Here is a 21,425-nt window from a genome sequence, read left to right as displayed (position 1 = left end):
GACAAGAGGGTCAAGGCTGTGAGCTTGGTTCCAGGCACAGAATCTCTTCCATTTATCCGAATAGGCTTTCCTGGTACTAGGCCTTCTGGCCTCCAGAATGACATCCATAACAGCTTTGGAGAGAGGCATTGCTTGCTTGACTAAGGAATCTTCCATGCAGCTAGGTTTAAGGTCTTTAGCTGGCTGTGTAGTATTTGTTTGTTGTGCTGAGTCAGCAGATGTGGGATTTGAGGCAAGCTCCTTAAGATTGGATACCAGTACTGGCGTGGCCAGTCTGGGGCAATCAGGATCATCTTTGGCTCTTCCTGCCTGGCTTTTAGGAATACCTTTGGCAGGAGAGGTAGTGGTGGGAAAGCGTATACTTGTAGGTTCTCCCAGCTGAATGAGAGGGCATCCACTTTCCATGCTTGTGGATGGTAACTCCTTGTGCAGAATTTTTGTAGCTGGCAGTTCATTGGGGATGCAAACACATCTATGTCCGGGCTCCACCATTTGTGTGTTATCATTCTGAATATTTGTGGATTCAACTCCCATTGTTGTGGATCCATGATGTTTTTGCTTAAGTCGTCTGCCAGTGTGTTTTTCTCTCCTGGCAGGAATTGCGCTTGCAGATGAACTTGAAGGTTTATAGCTGTGTTCCATAAGGTCATAGCTTGACTGCATAGGGGGTTGGAGTGAGTGCCTCCTTGCTTGTTTATGTACCACATAACTGTGGTGTTGTCTGTCTTTAGTAGTAGTTGTCCTGGATGCAGCAGGTCCTTGAAAGCTATAAGCGCATTTTGTACAGCTAGCATCTCTTTTTGATTGATGTGAAGATGCCTTTGTTCTGCGGGCCACATGCCCTGAATACATTTGCCTGCCATGTGTGCTCCCCAGGCGTAATCTGATGCATCTGTTGTCAGTGTTTGCCTGGCTGTGGGTTGTGTAAAAGGCTGTCCCTTGTTGAGGTGACAAGCTTGAGCCCACCACTGAAACTCCTGTTGAAGGCAAGGGATTAGTGGTATAACTGTTTCCAAACTTTGACTGTGATGAGACCATACATTCTTTAGGTACCATTGTAGTTTCCTCATATGCAGTCTGGCATATGGAATTAGTAGTATGCAGGATGCCATGTAACCCAAGGCCTGCAGAATTTTTCTTGCAGGGAGCTGGGTCTTTGTTGCCATCAATTGAAAGTATTGAGTCAGTTGTCCTTGTTTGTCTGGCATGAGATAAGCCATCTGGGCCGTTGTGTTCCAAGTTGGCACCCAGGAATATAATCTCTTGTGAGGGCACTAGTTTTGAGTTCTTTTCGTTTGCTGTGTACCCCAAGCAACTTAATAACTTTTTTACAAATGCCAGATGCTTTAGAAGAATGTCCTTGCTCTCTGCTTGAATCAGGCAGTCGTCCAGGTACGGATAAATTTGAATTCCTATCTGCAAAATGCAATTACTGGTGCCAGGCACTTTGTGAAGACCCTGGGCGCAGTAGACAAGCCAAAGGCAATGCAGAGAATTGGTAGTGCATTGAACCAGCTATGAATCTGAGGTATCTTCTGCAGTTTTGTCTGATAGGGACATGCAGGTATGCCTCTTTGAGGTCCAAAGTCACGAGCCAAGCTTTCTTGCCCAGCATGGGAAGAAGCTGCTGTAATGTCATTTTGGAACATCCAGGTAAGTGTTTAGAGATGAAAGATCCAGAATGGGCCTCCAGGCTTTGTTCTTTCTGGGTACCAGAAAGAGTCTTGAGTAAAATCCTTGTCCTTGCTCCTGTGATGGTACTTTTTGAATAGCTCTCATATCCAAGAGTGCTGTAATTTGTTATTGAGCCTCTGCCCATTGATTTGGTGGCAGATTTGGCATTCCTTTTAACCTTGGCAGAGTGTGAAAGTGGAACCTGTAACCTTGAAATACAATGTTGAGAACCCATTTGTCTTTGGTGATCTTTTGCCAATTGTGGTAGAAGAGTGCCAGTTTTCCTCCCAAGGGGGCTGCCAAGAAGGATTTGTTTGGCAGCTGTAGTGGGAAGTCATTGGAGCTGCTTTTTATATGGTTGGGGCCTGTCTTCCCCTTCTTTCTTGCTTAATGCAACCCATTGTCGAGGCCTGTAAGGACCTTGTGTTCGACCTCTACCTCTTGGACGTCTGTATCTTCCCCTTTGAGGTCTGTCTAATTGGAAAGGACCAATTCTTAGTTGGCCAGTTTCTTTTAAATCTAGGAGGCTGAATCTGTAAGAAATCCTTCACCGTTTGCATAGATTTTGCCTTATCCTCCATTTTCTTTAATACCTCTTCTGCCTTAACTCTAAATAACACATCCTGCTGCAAAGGTGCATCCAATAATTTCGCTTTAACATGATCTGGTAACGTATGTTCTTTTAACCAAGCATGTCTTCTAATGACAGAGCCTGTAACTGCTGCTCTGCAGGAGGCCTCTAGAGAATCAAAACTCCATTGCAAAGTATGCTTTTCCCACTTGTTTGGCTGCATGCAATAAATCCTGCATTTCTTAGGAGGATCTGATTCTGGAAGCATTTTTTGTTTTAACTGAGACAGTGAAAATTGCTGATATTTTAGCATGTAAAACTGGCAATTTAAGGCTCTCATTGCTAAAGTTGCAGACGTATATACTTTCTTTCCCCATCTGTCTAATGCTCTAGAATCTCTGTCAGAGGGAACTGGAGTCTTGGCTGATGAGGCCTTAACTCCTTTGGGTCCCCGAGAAATAATTTCAGGGTCAGCTACAGGGCTTTTATACAGAAATTTATATGAGTCAGGGACTCTGTAGTATCTGTCAGGTTTAACAGGGGCTGGAGGTAAAGAATCTGGATTTAAGCTGGATTCAGTATACACATCATCCACAATATCTAACACTGGTGGAATAGCAAGAGGTCCATGTTAAGGTAATAAAAGGAAGTTTCTGAGCCTTTTCTTGGATTCTGAGTAATCCTGGCCTTCCCAGTGGAAATGCTCCCTCATGGTATGTAGGGTTTCCCCAAAGGAGTAGTCCTCAGGCGGTGAGGCTGATGGAATTGATTCCTCAGCATCAGAATCCTCACAAGGGGGTAAAGAGTATCCTAGGTCTGAGGATGAATCAGAAGAGATGGACACCTGGTTGGATGAGTCATAGTCAGCATCCTGTCTAGGCCTTTTATCAGGAGGGGGATGGGACCCCTTGATCAGAGTAATTAGGTCTTCGGCCATTTTGAGCATTTGTTTCTTAGGCAAGGAGGCGTGTCCTGGAGAATGCTGTATTTGTTTCTTTGACATTAAAGGAGGCTTAGACTTAGCTGAGGGTTTAATGCTTAACTGAGTAGGTCTGAAGACACTCTGTAGCTGTTGGTTGCTCAGTTACTCCGGATCCCTCTGAAAGGTAGTCTCGGTAGGCTGAAGAGCTTGTGCGTCCGAAGGCCCAGCCATCTCCACGTGGGAGTCAGAGGCGGCTTGTGGTTCTACAGAAGCGGTCGTCAGGGGCTGCGAAGGCACCTCGCTGGAAACCGGAGACTGGCCTAGAAGAGGCTTCGTCAGTTTTGGGCCTCGGATGCCTATCCTTGTCTTTGCACTTTTTGTGTATTCCGGTCGTCGGAAGTTCCAACGGCATGGTATAATTGAATTTTCTACCAAAATAATGTCGGGCAAAATCAAACCGATGTTTAATAGTGTGCTTGTTAAACCTAGCACAAAACCGACAACCAGTAACGTCGTGGTCAGGGCCTAGGCATGGGATACAATAGGAATGGAAATCCTTATGAGGTATTTGCTTGCCACAAGAAATACAGTTATTAACTTTTACTGACATCGGTCTGAGGCAAGAAAAAGTTTCCCCAACGGAGTACTTAGCTTTGTAGAAGACTTTGGTTCTGGATTCAGAATGAAAATCTCAGGGGATGGCCGACCAGCACTTGCGAACTGCTTTTGCTTCGGGCACCGCACGGCAAGAAAGACTGGAGAAAATGGCCTCGGCTGCATCTTATATACTCCTGTCGCACTGTCAGGGAGGAGGCGACAGCAACTGACGCCGGACCAAGACTTTGGAACTCTGGCAGACTGCGGGACCGCCTGACAGCAGGATAACCCAAGTGTAATGACTGCAGCAATGTAACACGATGAACGTCTGTCTTAGTTGCTGTTGTTCTTACTCTGCACTAATTACTGCTTGTTAGTAGTCTTCTAATTTAATGCCTTCTGCATTTTTTAGTGATTTGTTAATTTAACTGCATTTAAACTGTATTTGCCGTAATATTGATACGCGTGTGCTAGCCTGCACTGCATTTGAATTCTATTTACTGCTGTTTTAGCTGCTTTTCTGTATTTAAAAAAAATCCTAGCTTGATTCCTGCCTTTCCTGTGACTTGTCTAGTCCAGATACAGACTTGATATATCCAGAACTGTTTGTAAGCTCCTTAGCCCCCAAGCCTTTCTGTTTTGGAGGCTAGCCTTCTAGCTTATCAGTGGAAGTGGTAAGCACTAGGTAGCCTATCTTCCACAGGAGGAGAGGTTTCTGGCCCAGAAATTATAGTTTATTGGTCGTTTGGGAAGCTCTTCCATCTCTTTCAACCTTCTGATTCAAAAGCCTGTGTTTGTGCTCATTTCCTGCCTTTCCTGATACTAGTCTAGTCCAGGTACAGATTTACTGTATCCAGGACTCTCTGTAAGCGTCTGAGCCCCCCAAGCCTTTCTGTGTTGGAGGGAAGCCTTCTAGCTTATCAGTGGGAGTGGTAAGCATCACCTAGCATATCTACCATGGGAAGAGTGGGTTTTGGCCCATAAATTGTAGTTTATTGGCCGTTTAGGCAGTTTTCCATCTCTTTCAATTTGCTGGCTTTAAAAGCCTGAGTTTGCGCTTGGTCCCCACCTTTCCTGTAACTAGTCTAGTCCAGGTACAGATTTGCTGTATCCAGGACTCTTTGTAAGCTTCTGAGCCCCCCAAGCCTTTCTGTGTTGGAGGGAAGCCTTCTAGCTTATCAGTGAGAGTGGTACGCATTAGGTAGCCTATCTACCACAAAAGGAGTGGTTCCTGGCCCAGAAATTATAGCTACTGGCGTTTGGGCAGTTTTTCCATCTCTCTCAACTTTCTGGTTTTAAAGCCAGTGTCTGCACTTGATCCCCACCTTTCCTGTAACTAGTCTAGTCCAGGTACAGATTTGCTGTATCCAGGACTGTTTATAAGCTTCTGAGCCCTCCAAGCCTTTGCGTTGGAATGCAGCCTTCTAGCTTATCAGTGGGAGTGGCAAGTACACGGTAGTCTGTCTACCACAAGAGGAGTGGTTCTTGGCCCAGGAATTGTAGTTTATTGATCATGCGGGAAGTTGTCCATCTCTTTCACCTTTCTGTTTTAAAAGACCACATCTGCGCTTGTTTCCCATCTTTCCTGCAACTAACCTACTGGAAAGCACTAGAAAGCCTTAAACTGATATAAGCCTTCTAGCTTAAGAGAGAGACTTTGGAGTGATTGAGTATCAGTTTTCTGTATTTTCTTGCTGTACTTGACTGTTTTCTGCCTAAATGCTGACTTTTCAGCACTGTGTGATTTAAAAGCTTGTTTTTTTCACATATTGTACTTATTTGACTGCCTGCACTTTTAAAAAGTGTTTTGTTTAAATACATTGTTTAACTGTTGTAGGCTACACACTAAAGTGCGATAACCTTTTCTGATCGCTTGTAGTCATTTAAAGCTGTTTTAAGTGTACTTTTTACTGTCTTTGCTTTATCTTTTCAAAAAGAACAAACAAAAAAAAAAACATTTCTTGATTCCTGCCTTGCTAAGCTAGTACAGTCCAGTTTTCAAGCTAGTGCTGAATTCAGGGCTGTGTTACAAGTTTCTAAGTTGCCCATACCTTACTTGGACAGAGGAAAGTTTCTCTGTTCACCTGTGAGAGAGGGGAACTTTGAGCAGCCATCTGTCCCTGGAGGAGTGGTTCCAGCCCAGAAGTTAGTAGTTTAAAAACCGCGTTTGCACGGTTTTGTGCGCCAGGCAGCACCGGTTAGCTAGGGTTAAATTATTCCTGGCTCCACTAAGTCTCCTCTTCAGTTTTTCACTTGAAACTAGTGAAACACAAGCCAGACGGCAGGAGGACCGCAACCACAAAAGATTTATTAAATTAACGTCAAAAATATATCACATTTTTGTCAGTTGAAATGTCCGACTTCTTCAGATAAAAAATCTTTTTACACCAACAATCAATTTAAACTTTGCTTATCCAATCATATACCATCAATTAATTTAATTTAATTAACTTTTAAAGATGAATACTAGTAATACACCATAAGTTTTTACTAAACAGGTAAAATCAATGCTTTACATAAAATACCAATCAATGCATGTCAAAAAATATATCCATCCTTAAAAAACATGATATAAAGTTAAAAAATATTTAAAAATATAATTATAATAATATATTTATTCTATAATTTAGCAGCTTTTAATTTCAATAAAGGTAAAATAGATATATATTCATTCATACCGGGCTGTCTGTTGGCTTCCAGCAACACCTGCCAATAAGTTTCCCGATATTCTAACCGGGTCTCCCACGGACCCCCTCTATGGTCCCTCCTTTGTGTCTCCAGTACGAAAAAGATAAATGTAGCTTGTGGGCATGTCAAAGTATGACGGAATAAGGCATTACTATTGTTCTGCTTATGTATTTCATACATATGTTCATAAATTCTCCTTTTTAAATGCCTTTCCGTCTTTCCCACATAAAAACCATGACAAATCTGGCACATACTTAAATAGATTAGTCTTTGACTATTACAGTTGGAATAATTAGATGCATTAATCCATCTGTTTCTCGCTGGAATATGTATTTTATCAGTATGTGCTATAAACTTACATTGCCCACAAGCTCCACATTTGTATGTGCCCTTCCGTTGGTTAAAAGAGGCTTGGGTCACCAACTCATGTTCTAAAATATTTTTAATGTTTCTCCCTTTACGGAAGACAGTTTTCATATTTTTCCCTTTCAAATTTGTAAGATCAGTAATATCGCTGAAATAAGCCCATTCTTCTTCCACAATTTTTCTAATAGTGCCTGAATTGGCACTATAATCCATGACAAATACCATATTGTAACCCCCATTTAATTCCTGGACATTACTAAGAGATATAGCAGTAGTATACAGGCTGCCTGTCCCTAATACAGGCCGATATTTGGTAGCCCTCCCTGCTTTCACTTCATCACATACTTTGTCAATAAGTTCTAAAGGATAGTCTCTCTCCTGAAATAACTTAGTAAGTACCAAACATTCATGTACAAAATCAGAGTCATTGGACGTCATCCTTGAAGCTCGGACAAATAGTCCCTTAACAATCCCCCTCTTTTGGAAGTTAGGATGAGAGCTTGTGTATCTAAGGTAACTGTTGGAAAAATGAGGTTTTCTGAAGATGGTTGATTGAAAGCCCCCCCTTGGACTTTCAAAGTGACATCCAAGTAATTCACCTGGTTCTTAGAAATTTGATGTGTAAATTTCAAAAATGCCGTACTGGAACTTATGTAACTAATAAATTCTTCAAGAATGTTCATTGACCCTATCCAAAAAATACAAATATCATCCAGGAATCTAGAATAGAAAGTCCAGTGCTGGCTGTATACACTGTTAAGAACGTATACATTTTCCCAAACTGATAACACCATGTCAGCATAAGTGGGGGCACCACAATTGGCCCCCATAGCCACCCAGAAATCTGTTGAAAATATTCACCTGAGAAAAACAAAAAGTTGTTGTTAAGAACTATTTCCATTAATTCCAGGATCAAAAAGATCTCATTCTCAGAAGCCCCTGTATTTTTCCTTAGGGCTATCTCTAACCAGGATAAACCTTGGTCATGTGGAATCACGGAGAAGAGATCTACAATGTCAATGGTAAGAAAAACCAAATCCGGGGAATATAAATCTGATGTAATCTTACCCAGAAATTCCCAAGAGTCCTTTAATAGGTGGTTTTCCTTGCCCCTAAAGTTTTTTAGTTTCATGTCTACAAATTTAGATAAAGGGGATATTTTAGAACCCTGTGCAGCAACTACAGGTCTAACGGGAGGATTTTGAGTATCTTTGTGCACCTTAGGTATCCCAAATATAGAGGGAACCCTAGGGGTTGTATTCTCAAGATAAGAATACGTCCCAAAATCAATGATACCCTGATCAAACAAATCCTTAAGTGCAAAATCTATCTTTTTGTAAGAGACATGAATCTCATTCATAGAAACTGGCCTATATCTAAGTCCGTTGTACAAGATATCATTCATTTTCCCCTCATACACTATTTTGTCCATGAGTACTATCCCCCCGCCTTTATCGGGTTCCATGACCCTTATGTTCGGATTGTGACTGAGTTCACTAAGTAGTTCAATTTCAGGCGTTTGTAAATTGGGACTATGTGCATAAAAATTTTGAACCGGTCTAATTTTCCTTTCCATCCTTGTTTCCAATTTTTTTTAACTGGGGGTGTATGGGGGGGTTGTATACACCAGGCCTGTGTAAAACAGTGTGATTAGGTTCAAAATCCTGGTTTCCCAACAAGTTTTCTAAATTTAATTTTCGAATAAAAATTTTTAAATCTAAACTAGTTTTAGTAATGTCACAACTTTTTTGAGGAATGAATTTGAAACCTTTGGTAAATAAATCAAAAAAGGTATCCGTAACCTGTAAATCACTGTAATTGTAAATACAAAAACCATCTGAGTGAGAAAACACATATTGATTCCTGGAAGTTTCTGAAATATAAGGGATCTCACAGGTTACCATCTCTGGTTGTTGTTCTTGTTGTACCCCCTCCCCCGATATGGATAAGGACCCTGATCTATTTCCTTGGACAATCATCATACTTACAACGACACTATTAAACTACTAAGGACAGCCCTATACAGGTACAAAAGTTTGCATCTTGATAACATGTATCTTAACGAATGTCTCAAGAAGCGCCTAGTACCTAAGGGGTTACGGATACATAAGTATCCTAACAATGTTATTCCTGGCAGTGAATTTCCCCAGGATCTTATCAAAGCCTTTGATAACTGTGGGCTGGAAATAGTCCAGGCAATAGTTAAAAACAACGAAAAAGACATTAATAGGCTTCATGAAGAGATTGAACAACACAATGATTTTATTGTAAAGGATTTAATGTTTAATGTTGAACTAGAAAAGAAAAATATTATGACATTAGATTATACATTGATAAAAAATGTGAGGAAATTTCTTGTAGAAAACACAAGAAATTACAGCATGATATTCAGGAATACGAGAAAGGGCAACAGTATCCAGCACCACCTGCCATATGGGTTAAATACAATCAGGGAGGGGGAGGGAAATCAATATTTTATCAGGAAATTCCCTCTGAGGTTAGGAATTATGATGCAACAGGAGCTGAAACGAGCACTGAACATTTTGTTGACAATGAAAATTTACCTAGACGTTCAGAGAGAATACGAAATCAACGGAACAACCTAGGGCCCAGTTCTTTTTTACAGGGTCCTTTGTCCATATCGGGGGGGGGGGGCTACAACAGGAACAACAACCAGAGATGGTAACCTGTGAGATCCCTTATATTTCTGAAACTTCCAGGAATCAATATGTGTTTTCTCACTCAGATGGTTTTTGTATTTACAATTACAGTGATTTACAGGTTACGGATACCTTTTTTGATTTATTTACCAAAGGTTTCAAATTCATTCCTCAAAAAAGTTGTGACATTACTAAAACTATTTTAGATTTAAAAATTTTTATTCGAAAATTAAATTTAGAAAACTTGTTGGGAAACCAGGATTTTGAACCTAATCACACTGTTTTACACAGGCCTAGTGTATACAACCCCCCCATACACCCCCAGTTAAAAACCTTGGAAACAAGGATGGAAAGGAAAATTAGACAGGTTCAAAAATTTTATGCACATAGTCCCAATTTACAAACGCCTGAAATTGAACTACTTAGTGAACTCAGTCACAATCCGAACATAAGGGTCATGGAACCCGATAAAGGTGGGGGGGGATAGTACTCATGGACAAAATAGTGTATGAGGGGAAAATGAACGATATCTTATACAACGGACTTAGATATAGGCCAGTTTCTATGAATGAGATTCATGTCTCTTACAAAAAGATAGATTTGACACTTAAGGATTTGTTTGATCAGGGTATCATTGATTTTGGGACGTATTCTTATCTTGAGAATACAACCCCTAGGGTTCCCTCTATATTTGGGATACCTAAGGTGCACAAAGATACTCAAAATCCTCCCCTTAGACCTGTAGTTGCTGCACAGGGTTCTAAAATATCCCCTTTATCTAAATTTGTAGACATGAAACTAAAAAACTTTAGGGGAAAGGAAAACCACCTATTAAAGGATTCTTGGGAATTTCTGGGTAAGATTACATCAGATTTATATTCCCCGGATTTGGTTTTTCTTACCATTGACATTGTAGATCTCTTCTCCATGATTCCACATGACCAAGGTTTATCCTGGTTAGAGATAGCCCTAAGGAAAAATACAGGGGCTTCTGAGAATGAGATCTTTTTGATCCTGGAATTAATGGAAATAGTTCTTAACTTTTTGTTTTTCTTAGGTGCATATTTTCAACAGATTTCTGGGGTGGCTATGGGGACCAATTGTGCCTCCACTTATGCTGACATGGTGTTATCAGTTTGGGAAAATGTATACGTTCTTAACAGTGTATACAGCCAGCATTGGACTTTCTATTCTAGATTCCTGGATGATATTTGTATTTTTTGGATAGGGCCAATGAACATTCTTGAAGAATTTATTAGTTACATAAGTTCCAGTACGGCATTTTTGAAATTTACACATCAAATTTCTAAGAACCAGGTGAATTACTTGGATGTCACTTTGAAAGTCCAAGGGGGGGGGGGTGCTTTCAATCAACTATCTTCAGAAAACCTACTTTTTCCAACAGTTACCTTAGATACACAAGCTCACATCCTAACTTCCAAAAGAGGGGGATTGTTAAGGGACAATTTGTCCGAGCTTCAAGGATGACGTCCAATGACTCTGATTTTATCTATGAATGTTTGGTACTTACTAAGTTATTTCAGGAGAGAGACTATCCTTTAGAACTTATTGACAAAGTATGTGATGACAGGGAGGGCTACCAAATATCGGCCTGTATTAGGGACAGGCAGCCTGTCTACTACTGCTATCTCTCTTAGTAATGTCCAGGAATTAAATGGGGGTTACAATATGGTATTTGTCATGGATTATAGTGCCAATTTAGGCACTATTAGAAAAATTGTGGAAGAAGAATGGGCTTATTTCAGCGATATTACTGATCTTACAAATTTGAAAGGGAAAAATATGAAAACTGTCTTCCGTAAAGGGAGAAACATTAAAAATATTTTAGAACACGAGTTGGTGACCCAAGCCTCTTTTAACCAACGGAAGGGCACATACAAATGTGGAGCTTGTGGGCAATGTAAGTTTATAGCACATACTGATAAAATACATATTCCAGCGAGAAACAGATGGATTAATGCATCTAATTATTCCAACTGTAATAGTCAAAGACTAATCTATTTAAGCATGTGCCAGATTTGTCATGGTTTTTATGTGGGAAAGGCATTTAAAAAGGAGGATTTATGAACATATGTATGAAATACAAAAGCAAAACAATAGTAATGCCTTATTCCGTCATACTTTGACATGCCCACAAGCTACATTTATCTTTTTCGTACTGGAGACACAAAGGAGGGACCATAGAGGGGGGTCCGTGGGAGACCCGGTTAGAATATCGGGAAACTTATTGGCAGGTGTTGCTGGAAGCCAACAGACAGCCCGGTATGAATGAATATGTATCTATTTTACCTTTATTGAAATTAAAAGCTTCTAAATTATAGAATAAATATATTATAATTATATTTTTAAATATTTTTTAACTTTATATCATGTTTTTTAAGGATGGATATATTTTTTGACATGCATTGACTGGTATTTTATGCAAAGCATTGATTTTACCTGTTTAGTAAAAACTTATGGTGTATTACTAGTATTCGTCTTTAAAAGTTAATTAAATTAAATTAATTGATGGTATATGATTGGAAAAGCAAAGTTTAAATTGATTGTTGGTGTAAAAAGATTTTTTATCTGAAGAAGTCGGACATTTCAACTGACGAAAACGTTGTGATATATTTTTGACGTTAATTTAATAAATCTTTTGTGGTTGCGGTCCTCCTGCCATCTGGTTTGTGTTTCGTTGGTTTCTTTTTACCAGTAGAGTCTCCGGTGCTGTTCACTTGAAACTAGTCTCTCAACCTAAGCACTCAAAAAGCATCCTACAGTCCAGCACTTGCTCAGACCTAATAGCAAGCATTAATATACCCCAACACTTGACTGCCCAGCAGGGCAAGGCTCTTTATCCACCCCTCACCAACCAAGCGACTAAGCAGCTCACCCTACTATTCAGGCATGACCAAAGGGCAAGTTCAAGTGTACTCTCCAGTCCAGCTGATGAATCTGGGTATCCTGAGACAATGTTACAACTGCCTCATGTACACAGACAGCCCTCCTCCTACCACAAAACACTAACATATGCGAGAGATACAATTATACAGCCAAACTGGAGGCTAAGGTCTCTCCACCCAAGACTGGAACAGACAGTCAGGAGGAGAAGGTTAACACTTGCACCACAACTCCAGCCTCACACAGACATACTAAACCAGCAATGGTAAAAAATACACATGTTGTTGCTGTATCTTTTGGCTTTTCCCGGTTAGGGGTTGCCACAGCGGAACTCCGGTCCACTAATGATTGGCAGTAGATTTATACATACCGGGTTGCCAGCCCTGACGCACAACCTTCAACGAAGGTACACCCATTCACACATCTATCCACATAGAAGACGCTTTAGCTGAGAATCGAACAGGACGTCTTACTGTGAGGTGACAACGCTACTGCAGCACCACCACCGCAGTACTGGCAAAAAAATACACATAAATACACAAAATCATACTTGGAGGCTCTAAATAAAAACCTGCAAAGGCAGAGAGCTCCAAAGCAGACATCCACAAAACCTTCATACTCGGAGGCTCTAAATAAAAATCTGCAAAAGCATCAGAGAGCTCCAAAGCAGACATCCACAAAACCTGCACCTCCCGTTACAAATCAGACAACACATAAAACACAAAATCAATGTGCCGCACAATCACAGCCCTTAAGGCGAAATAACATACCTCACACACTAGTAATAAATGATTCAAAAGTCAGGCACACTGATGCCCCACTCACTAGGCTGGACAAGGAGAAGGTTACTGCTAGATGCCTGTTGGGAGCCAGAATCCACCACATAACACAAGCACTCAGGTCACTCCAGAACAAGTACAAATATGACTCTGTCATTGTTCATGTTGGTGTGAATGACCTGAGATGTACCTCCCTGGACTACATGAAAAGAGACATGGAAAAGCTCTCTGATCATGTAGCCCAGGCGGGTATGACCCTGACCCTGAGTAGCATCCTGCCCTCACCAAGAATACCTCAGTGTAAAGAAAAAATTATCAATTTCAACAATTGGTTAAGCTTCTGGTGTCATTCAAAGGGGATCCAGTGTCTGTTAGCCTGGGATGACATGCTCGACAACCAGCCTTGCCTCTCAAGAGACAGCTTGCACCTGTCACCCCTTGGCTTTCGAATACTGGCCAAGGCTCTTGCTGCCCCCATAGTGCCTTTTTTAGGCAAGGCTCAAAATTCAAACCCACCTCCGTAAATAGCACAAGTAAAAAAATGAGGGTTATGCTACTCAACGCCAGGAGTTTAAATCTCAAAATGCATGCGCTCGAAGCACTCCTAAGTATAGAGAATGTCGACATCTGTGCAGTAACTGAAACCTGGTTCAAGGCTCCAGAGAGCACTCCAGCACTACTAGGCTACAGCTCATACCACACATTTCGGCCACAGAACATGGACCGAAACACAAAAGGAGGGGGTGTATCCATATTCATCAAAGATACCTCCAGGCTAGTGGCGCAGCATGATACCTCTGAGATCATCCATGTGCAACTAACATCGGGCAAATATGCAATGCAAATTGTGGCCTGCTACAGATCACCCTCCATTACCCAGGACCAGCACTCCGCCTTTCTGGAGACACTGGAAAACATGAAGGCCCTACCGAACACCCTGATATTGGGCAATTTCAATTACCCTACCATTAACTGGGAAAACTACTCGAGTACAAATTCTCAGGCTCAGCGCTAGCTGGAATTTATCAACACAAATGCCCTGGATCAGCTGGTAAACTCCCCTACCAGAGACCACAACATACTGGACCTGGTCATCACCAACATGGGCGACAGGTGTTCTGTACCAGAGGTCAACCCATCACTGGTTAGATCAGACCATAAACTAATCACCCTGAATGTCCACACTCCACCACCACTCCCAACCAAGGAAACCACAGTGAAAAACTTTTCTAAAGCAAACTTCACCTTACATAAGGCAGAGGTGGCAAGTTTCACAGCCCCCACGCTAAAGGATAACACTGCCCAAGATGCAGAATCCTTTACAATTGCACTCTATGAGCACCTACATGGATGCATGGATCGTGCCATCCCTAGAAAAACCAAGACTCTCTCCCCTAAGAGAAGGAAACCAGTCTGGTGAACCCCTGCCATAAACAGGTTATACAACAAATGGAGGAAACTAGTTCAGAAAAAAAGCAAATCCCAATAGGGAAAGACATCCCTGATCAGTATCAGAAAGAAACTAAGGTCCCTCATAAAATCATCCAAGGCTAACTTCGAAAGTAAAATAGCCAAGGATTTGAAAGATAACCACAAAGCCTTCTTTAGCTATGTCAAGAATCTAAGTGGCAACTCACAGATATGCTCTGAGCTAGTGCAAAAGAGCACAAAATATAATGAACCTACTGATATTGTCAACATCCTGGCAGATAGATTCAGTACAAACTTCACCTCCCTCTCACCTTTAAAAGGGCCCACAACAATACCGGAAGAGTGTAGTGTCCCGGAAATCACAGAAGCACAGGTGAAAACAACCCTTTCAAAAGCCAAAAACACAGCATCAATGGGGCCAGATGGTGTCTCAGGCTGCATCTTGCACGAACTAACCCCCCACATAAACACGCTGTTCAATCTCAGCCTCTCCACAGGCTACGTGCACACAGAATGGTGCACAGCAACGGTTACTCCGCTCCACAAAAGAGGGGCCACAAATGACCCTGGTAACTATCGCCCCATAAGCCTGACTAGCCTGGTCTGCAAGGCTATGGAGCGCATCATCATGGAACTCATTAACAAAGACAGTGGGAACCTCCAAACACTTGACCCGACCCAGTTTGGCTTTGTTAAAGGCAGACCATGCATACTAAACCTGGTTGACGTCTTCTAGTCAGTCACCAAGGCCATAGATGAGGGAAAGGTGGTTCAGACAGTCTACCTTGATCTCGCCAAGGCGTTCGACACCATTCCTCACTCAGATATTATACAAAAACTCACCAGCCTGAACATAAACCCCTACATCACAAGATGGGTTGCCAACAGGCTTACAGACAGAACTCACACGGTAAGAATAGCGGGCTCCAGATCCGACTAAACCAGTCACAAGTGGTGTCCTGCAAGGCTCAGTTCTGGGACCCCTACTGTTCGGCATATATTTCTCAGTAGTACAGGCAAACACAGGAGGACTATGGCTAACCAAGTTCGCCAATGACTGCAAACTGGGAGCCATAAATTCACTCTCTGGCTGACACGGACATCCTTCAAAAAGGCCTTACTGAGACAGACACCTGGTATCAAAGTCATGGCCTCAAGCTAAATGCCAAAAAATGCATAGTCATCCCGTTTGGGAAAAACAAAACACCCACGAATTACCATATAGGTGGCAGCCCCCTTAATACAAAAGAGGTAATAAGAGATCTGGGGACCCACGTAGATAGTAATCTCTCCTTTGACAATCGTAATGCCAAAGTAGTTAGGAAATCCTTCTATGTGGCCCATCTAATTACTAAGGGGCTCACATCTAGAAATAGAGAGGTTATAGTGCTCCTCTACTCGTCACTCATCAGACCCATCATAGAGTACAATGCCCTATTTGGGATGTACCTCACAAGACACTTCCAACAGCTGGAAAGACCACAAAAGCACCTCACCAAAAGGATTACTGGCCTCAACCACATGTCCTATGTAGCCCGACTGAAAAAACTCTGGCTGCACTCAGTGGCATATCGCTTACTCAGAGATGATCTCTGCCTGACTTACAAAGCCAGGTCCAACTCAGAACTGATGGACATGCTCCACCGAAAGAAATCCAAGTCACTGCAAGCCACGCGCTCTAGTGAGCTAAACCGCGCCACAACAATAAATAGAACATGCTGAAGGGATGGATTCCTGTCAGAGACACCCCATGCTTTGGAACAAAATTCCTAACTACATTAGGCAGAGCCCCTCACTAACACTCTTATGAGAAGCCTTGACGAGTGGATGGGTAAAGTACAGTTTTGTACCTACCATAAATGTAGATGTCCGATAGGTATGCATCTGCAGTCATCACATATGGGTTGTCCTGCCTCAGGCAGCCCTTCGGTCGGCCGGATTCCAAAGTCTGGGTCCGGCGTCGGCTGATATCGCCCCTTCCCCGACATCAGAGCGCCTGGGGTATAAAAGTGTCAGCCGACGCCATCTTCCTCAGTTTTTCTTGCCCCAGATGCCAGGTGCCCTCTAGGAAGGCTAAATTTGGAGAAATGCAATAAAAAATCCAAACATTTGCATGAATATATATATATATATATATATATATATATATATATATATATGAAAACAAATACACCATAATAGATCCCCCCAGCTAGCTAATAAAGGGGTAAGCATCCTAGGAATACCACAGAGGGGAAGGAGGGAGGGTAAACCTGACTGCAGATGCATACCTACCGGACATCTACATTTATGGTAGGTATAAAACTGTACTATGTCCTTCAAGGATGCATCTGCAGTCATCACATATGGGTAGAATACCAAAGCCAATCTGGGGGTGGAGGAACTAGGAAAAGGATGGTGTAGCTAAGATACCCTGCAGGACAGCCATAGCAAAGCCTGCTCTGGATCTGGAATATAAAGGCAAATTGTAATGCTTGGCAAATGTATGCACGGAGCTCCATGTGGCAGCTTCTAAAATGTCCTTTGTAGCCACCCCAAAGGCTGTGGAGGTGGCTGTGGCTCTCATAGAATGAGGTCTAATGTTAGCTGGTACAGTCTTTCCATGAAATGAGTAACAAAAGCGAATGCAATTTCCTATCCATTTTGAAATAGTCTGTTTGGAAATTGCTTTTCCTTGAGTACCAGCAGCATATACTACTAGCAGCTGGTCAGCTTTTCTGAAACCTTTAGTTCTGTCCAAGTAGTAGCGTAACTGTCTGTGAATGTCCAGGGTGTGCAGTAGTTTCTCCCCTTTGTTTTGTGGATTTGGGAAGAAGGTAGGCAAGTGAATGGCTTGATTCAATGAAACCCTGGATACCACCTTTGGCATAAAAGTAGGATTAGTTCTTAATGAAACTCTGTCCTGATGAAAAATAATGAATGGCTGCACTGCCATCAGGGCCTGCAATTCCGAAACCCTTCTTGCTGAGGTTATTGGCAGAAGGAAGGCAGTCTTCCAGGAAAGGTACTGTAGATCTGCAGATGCTGCTGGTTCAAATGGAGGCAGTGTTAGTTTTTCCAACACGAAGTTAAGGTCCCAAGCAGGAAGAGGTGGTTTCCGAGGAGGTTTGATGTTTTTGATCCCTCTTAGAAACTGTCTTAGGAGAGGATGAGAAAAGACAGGTGGATCAGTATCGTACTCTGCTGAAATTGCTGAAGCATGAATCTTAATAGAAGAGTAAGACAGACCATTGTGGAACATTTCTGCCAAATATTCCAGGATATGTGCCATGCTCATCACTGTCGCATCTAGGCCCTTTGTGGTGTTCCAGATGAGAAATCTTTTCCATTTTGCTGAATATGCCTTTCTTGTGGAAGGGCGGCGAGCTTCCATAATAATATCCTTCACTCTCTGGGATAGCTTATCCTGAGGAGGAGTCAAGGTATTCTCCACGCTGTTAGTTGCATTGTTTTCAGGTTGGAATGTAGAGTTTTGTATCTGTGCTGTGTCAGTAGAAGCGGCCGTAGAGGCAGAGGCCATGGTTTCGTACGTGACATGCTCCTTAGCAGTGGGTACCAGTGCTGTCTTGGGCAGGCAGGAGCTATCAGAATCACTTTTGGCTGCTCTGTCCTGATCTTCGGTAACACCTTGGTCATTAATGGGATTGGAGGAAATGCATACACTGTCAGATTTCTCCAGCTGAAAGAGAGAGCGTCCACTTTCCACACTTGTGGGTGGTATGTCCTTGAGCAAAATTTCTTCAGTTGATGATTGTGGGGGGATGCAAATAGATCTATGTCCGGGCTCCCCCAAGATTGTGTTATCTGTTGGAAGATGTCTGGGTGCAGCATCCATTCGTGTGCATCCATGATATTTCTGCTTAAGCTGTCCGCCAGTGTATTGTCTTTCCCTGGCACAAACTGAGCTTGTAGCTGTATATTGAGTTTCAAGGAAAGATCCCATAGATTCATTGAGAGTCTGTAAAGAGGGTAGAAATGGGTACCTCCTTGCTTGTTTATGTACCACATAACTGTGGTGTTGTCTGTCCTTATTAGCAGGTGGCCTTGATGCAGAAAGATTTTGAAGGCCTCGATTGCATGTATCACTGCTAGCATTTCTTTTTGATTTATGTGCATGCGTAGCTCCTTTCATGATCACTGTCCTTGGATACCTCTGCCCTCCATGTGTGCTCCCCAACCTAGGTCTGAAGCGTCTGTTGTAATAGTTTGGGATGTATTTGGCTTTGTGAAGGGCAACCCCCTGTTGGACTGGCTGGCCTGAGCCCATCACAGAAATTCCTTGTGAAGGCATGGAATGAGTGGGATTAAAGTTTCCAAACTGTGACTGTGCTGAGTCCATAAACTCCTTAGGTACCACTGAAGCTTTCTCATGTGAAGCCTTGCTTGTGGAATCAAAAGAATACAGGATGCCATGTAACCCAGGGCCTGCAGGATTTTCCTTGCAGTCAGCTGAGTTTGCCTTGACAGATTCTTGAAGTAATCCGGTAGCTGTCTTTGTTTTTCTTCTGTGAGATAAGCCATTTGGGTGTTTGTATCTAGATCCGCACCCAGAAAGGTTATTCTTTGGGATGGAACAAGTCTTGATTTGAGCATGTTGACTGTATATCCCAAGGCCTGCAGAAGATTGATGGCATAATTTAAGTCCTTTATCAAAGTTTGTTGGTTGTCCGCTTGTATAAGGCAGTCGTCCAGATATGGGTATATTTGAATCCCCTGAAGTCTGCAGTGTGCTATTACTGATGCCAGACATTTCGTGAATACTCTGGGCGCAGTAGATAAGCCAAAGGGCAATGATGAGAATTGATAATGCTCTGACCCTGCAAGAAATCTGAGGTGTCTTCTGCAACTTTGTCTGATAGGGACATGCAGGTATGCCTCCTTGAGGTCTAGAGTCACCCACCAAGACCACTTGCCCAGCATGGGAAGGAGTTGCTGTAGAGTCAGCATTTTGAATTTTGGCACAATGAGACAAGTATTCAGTGCGGACAAGTCGAGAATTGGTCTCCATTGATGCTCTTTTCTTGGAACAAGGAAAAGCCTGGAGTAAAATCCTTGGCCTTGTTCTGAAATAGGAACTTTTTCTATGGCTTTCATTTGTAGTAAGTTTGAGATTTGTTTCAAAGCCTCTGCCCTTTGATTTGGTGGCAGACCTGGCATGCCTTTTCTTTTTGGCAATGTGTGGAAATGGAACCTGTATCCGTTGTCTATTATTTGGAGTGTCCATTTGTCTCTTGTAATGTTGTGCCAATTTTTTGAGAATAAAGAAAGCTTTCCGCCCAAAGGTGCTTCTAATTGAGCCCTGGTTGGCGGAATCAAAGCAGTCATTGAGTTTGTCCTTGTGCAGCAGTTGTAAGTCCTGAACTGCCTGTCTGGATTGGTGGTTGCCATTGACGGCCTCTGTAGGAGCCCCTAGCTTGCCCTCTACCTCTGGCACGCCTGTTCCTGCCCCTTTGAAATCTTTGTGTGTCCGGAAAGGACCAATTCTTGGAAGGCAAATTTCTGCTGAATCTAGGCGGTTGGACTTGAAGAAAACCTTAACTGTTTGTCTTTAGGACTTCTTGAGCAGTGGAACCAAATAACTTTTGCTTTTCCAGTGGGGCATCCAAAAGCTTAGCCTTAACATGGTCTGGCAGAGATTGTTCCTTCAGCCAAGCATGCCTACGTATGACAACACCTGTCATTGCTGACCTACATGAAGCTTCCAATGCATCATAACCACACTGCAAGAAATGGTTGCTAACCTGCTGGGAGTTATGTACCAGATCCTGAAGGGATTTACGGTCAAAGGGTTCAGTAGAAGACAGTTTCTTATGCATTTATTCTAACAAATACACTTGGTACTGTATCATATGAAATTGACAATTTAATGCCCTCATAGCAAGAGTGGCAGAAGTATACACTTTTTTACCCCATCTCTCTAATGCCCTGGACTCCTTTGCAGAGGGGAATGGATTCTTAGTAGTAACAGCTGCAACCCCTTTAGGGCCATGTAAAATAGTTTCAGGATCAGCAGAGTGGGCCTTGTAAAGAAAATTGTGTGTGTCCGGGACCCTGTAATACCTATCGGGCTTAACAGGGGCTGGAGGCAGAGTGTCAGGGGTCATATTAGAGTCAGAATACACACCATCAATGACATTTAAAACAGGAGGAATAGCCAAAGGTCTATGCTGAGGTAAATGAAGAAAAGTTTTTAGTCTTTTCCTGGAATCAGAATATTCCTGGCCCTGCCATTTGAAATGTTCTCTCATAGTGTGAAGGGTCTCCCCAAAGGAAAGCTCTTCAGGAGGGGAGGCTGAGGGGATAGATTCCTCTGCATCCGAATCCTCGCAGGCCGAAAAAGCCTCCTCCTGGTAGTCTGAGTGATCCGAGCCATCAGAGGCCTCCTCTGAGGAAAGGGGGTCAGGGGGATCCACCCTGGGCCTTTTGTCTAGAGGAGGGTGGGAGCCCCTGATTAAAGAGATAAGATCCTCTGCTAAGGTTAGAATTTGTGAACTAGAAGAGGGTCCCTGAGGAATAACCCTGGGAGGCATGGCTTTAGTGTGTTTTGCAGCTTTAGTCCTGGTGAAGGCCTTAATGGACATGGATGCAGGAGGCCTGGCTGCACCACGTGCTGGTGTAGCTTTGTCTAAAGGTATGGTGTCGGAAGATTCCAATACACCAGTTTCTGAAGGCAATTCTGTAACCGACTCGGTAGGAGCCTCCGGGGCCGAGGCTGTCGGTTGTATTGTTTCAGGGTTCGGAAGTTCCAAGGACTTGGTATCAGCCGAGACCGAGACACTCGCGGTAGGCCTAGCCGCGGTTTCGGCTGAAACCGCGGCCCGCGTGTGTCGATC

The sequence above is a fragment of the Protopterus annectens genome, chromosome 9.part0, assembly GCF_019279795.1.
Source record: "Protopterus annectens isolate FY-2018-M chromosome 9.part0, PAN1.0, whole genome shotgun sequence".
In the NCBI taxonomy this organism is placed as follows: domain Eukaryota; kingdom Metazoa; phylum Chordata; order Ceratodontiformes; family Protopteridae; genus Protopterus; species Protopterus annectens.
Note: the sequence above shows the minus strand (reverse complement) of the source record.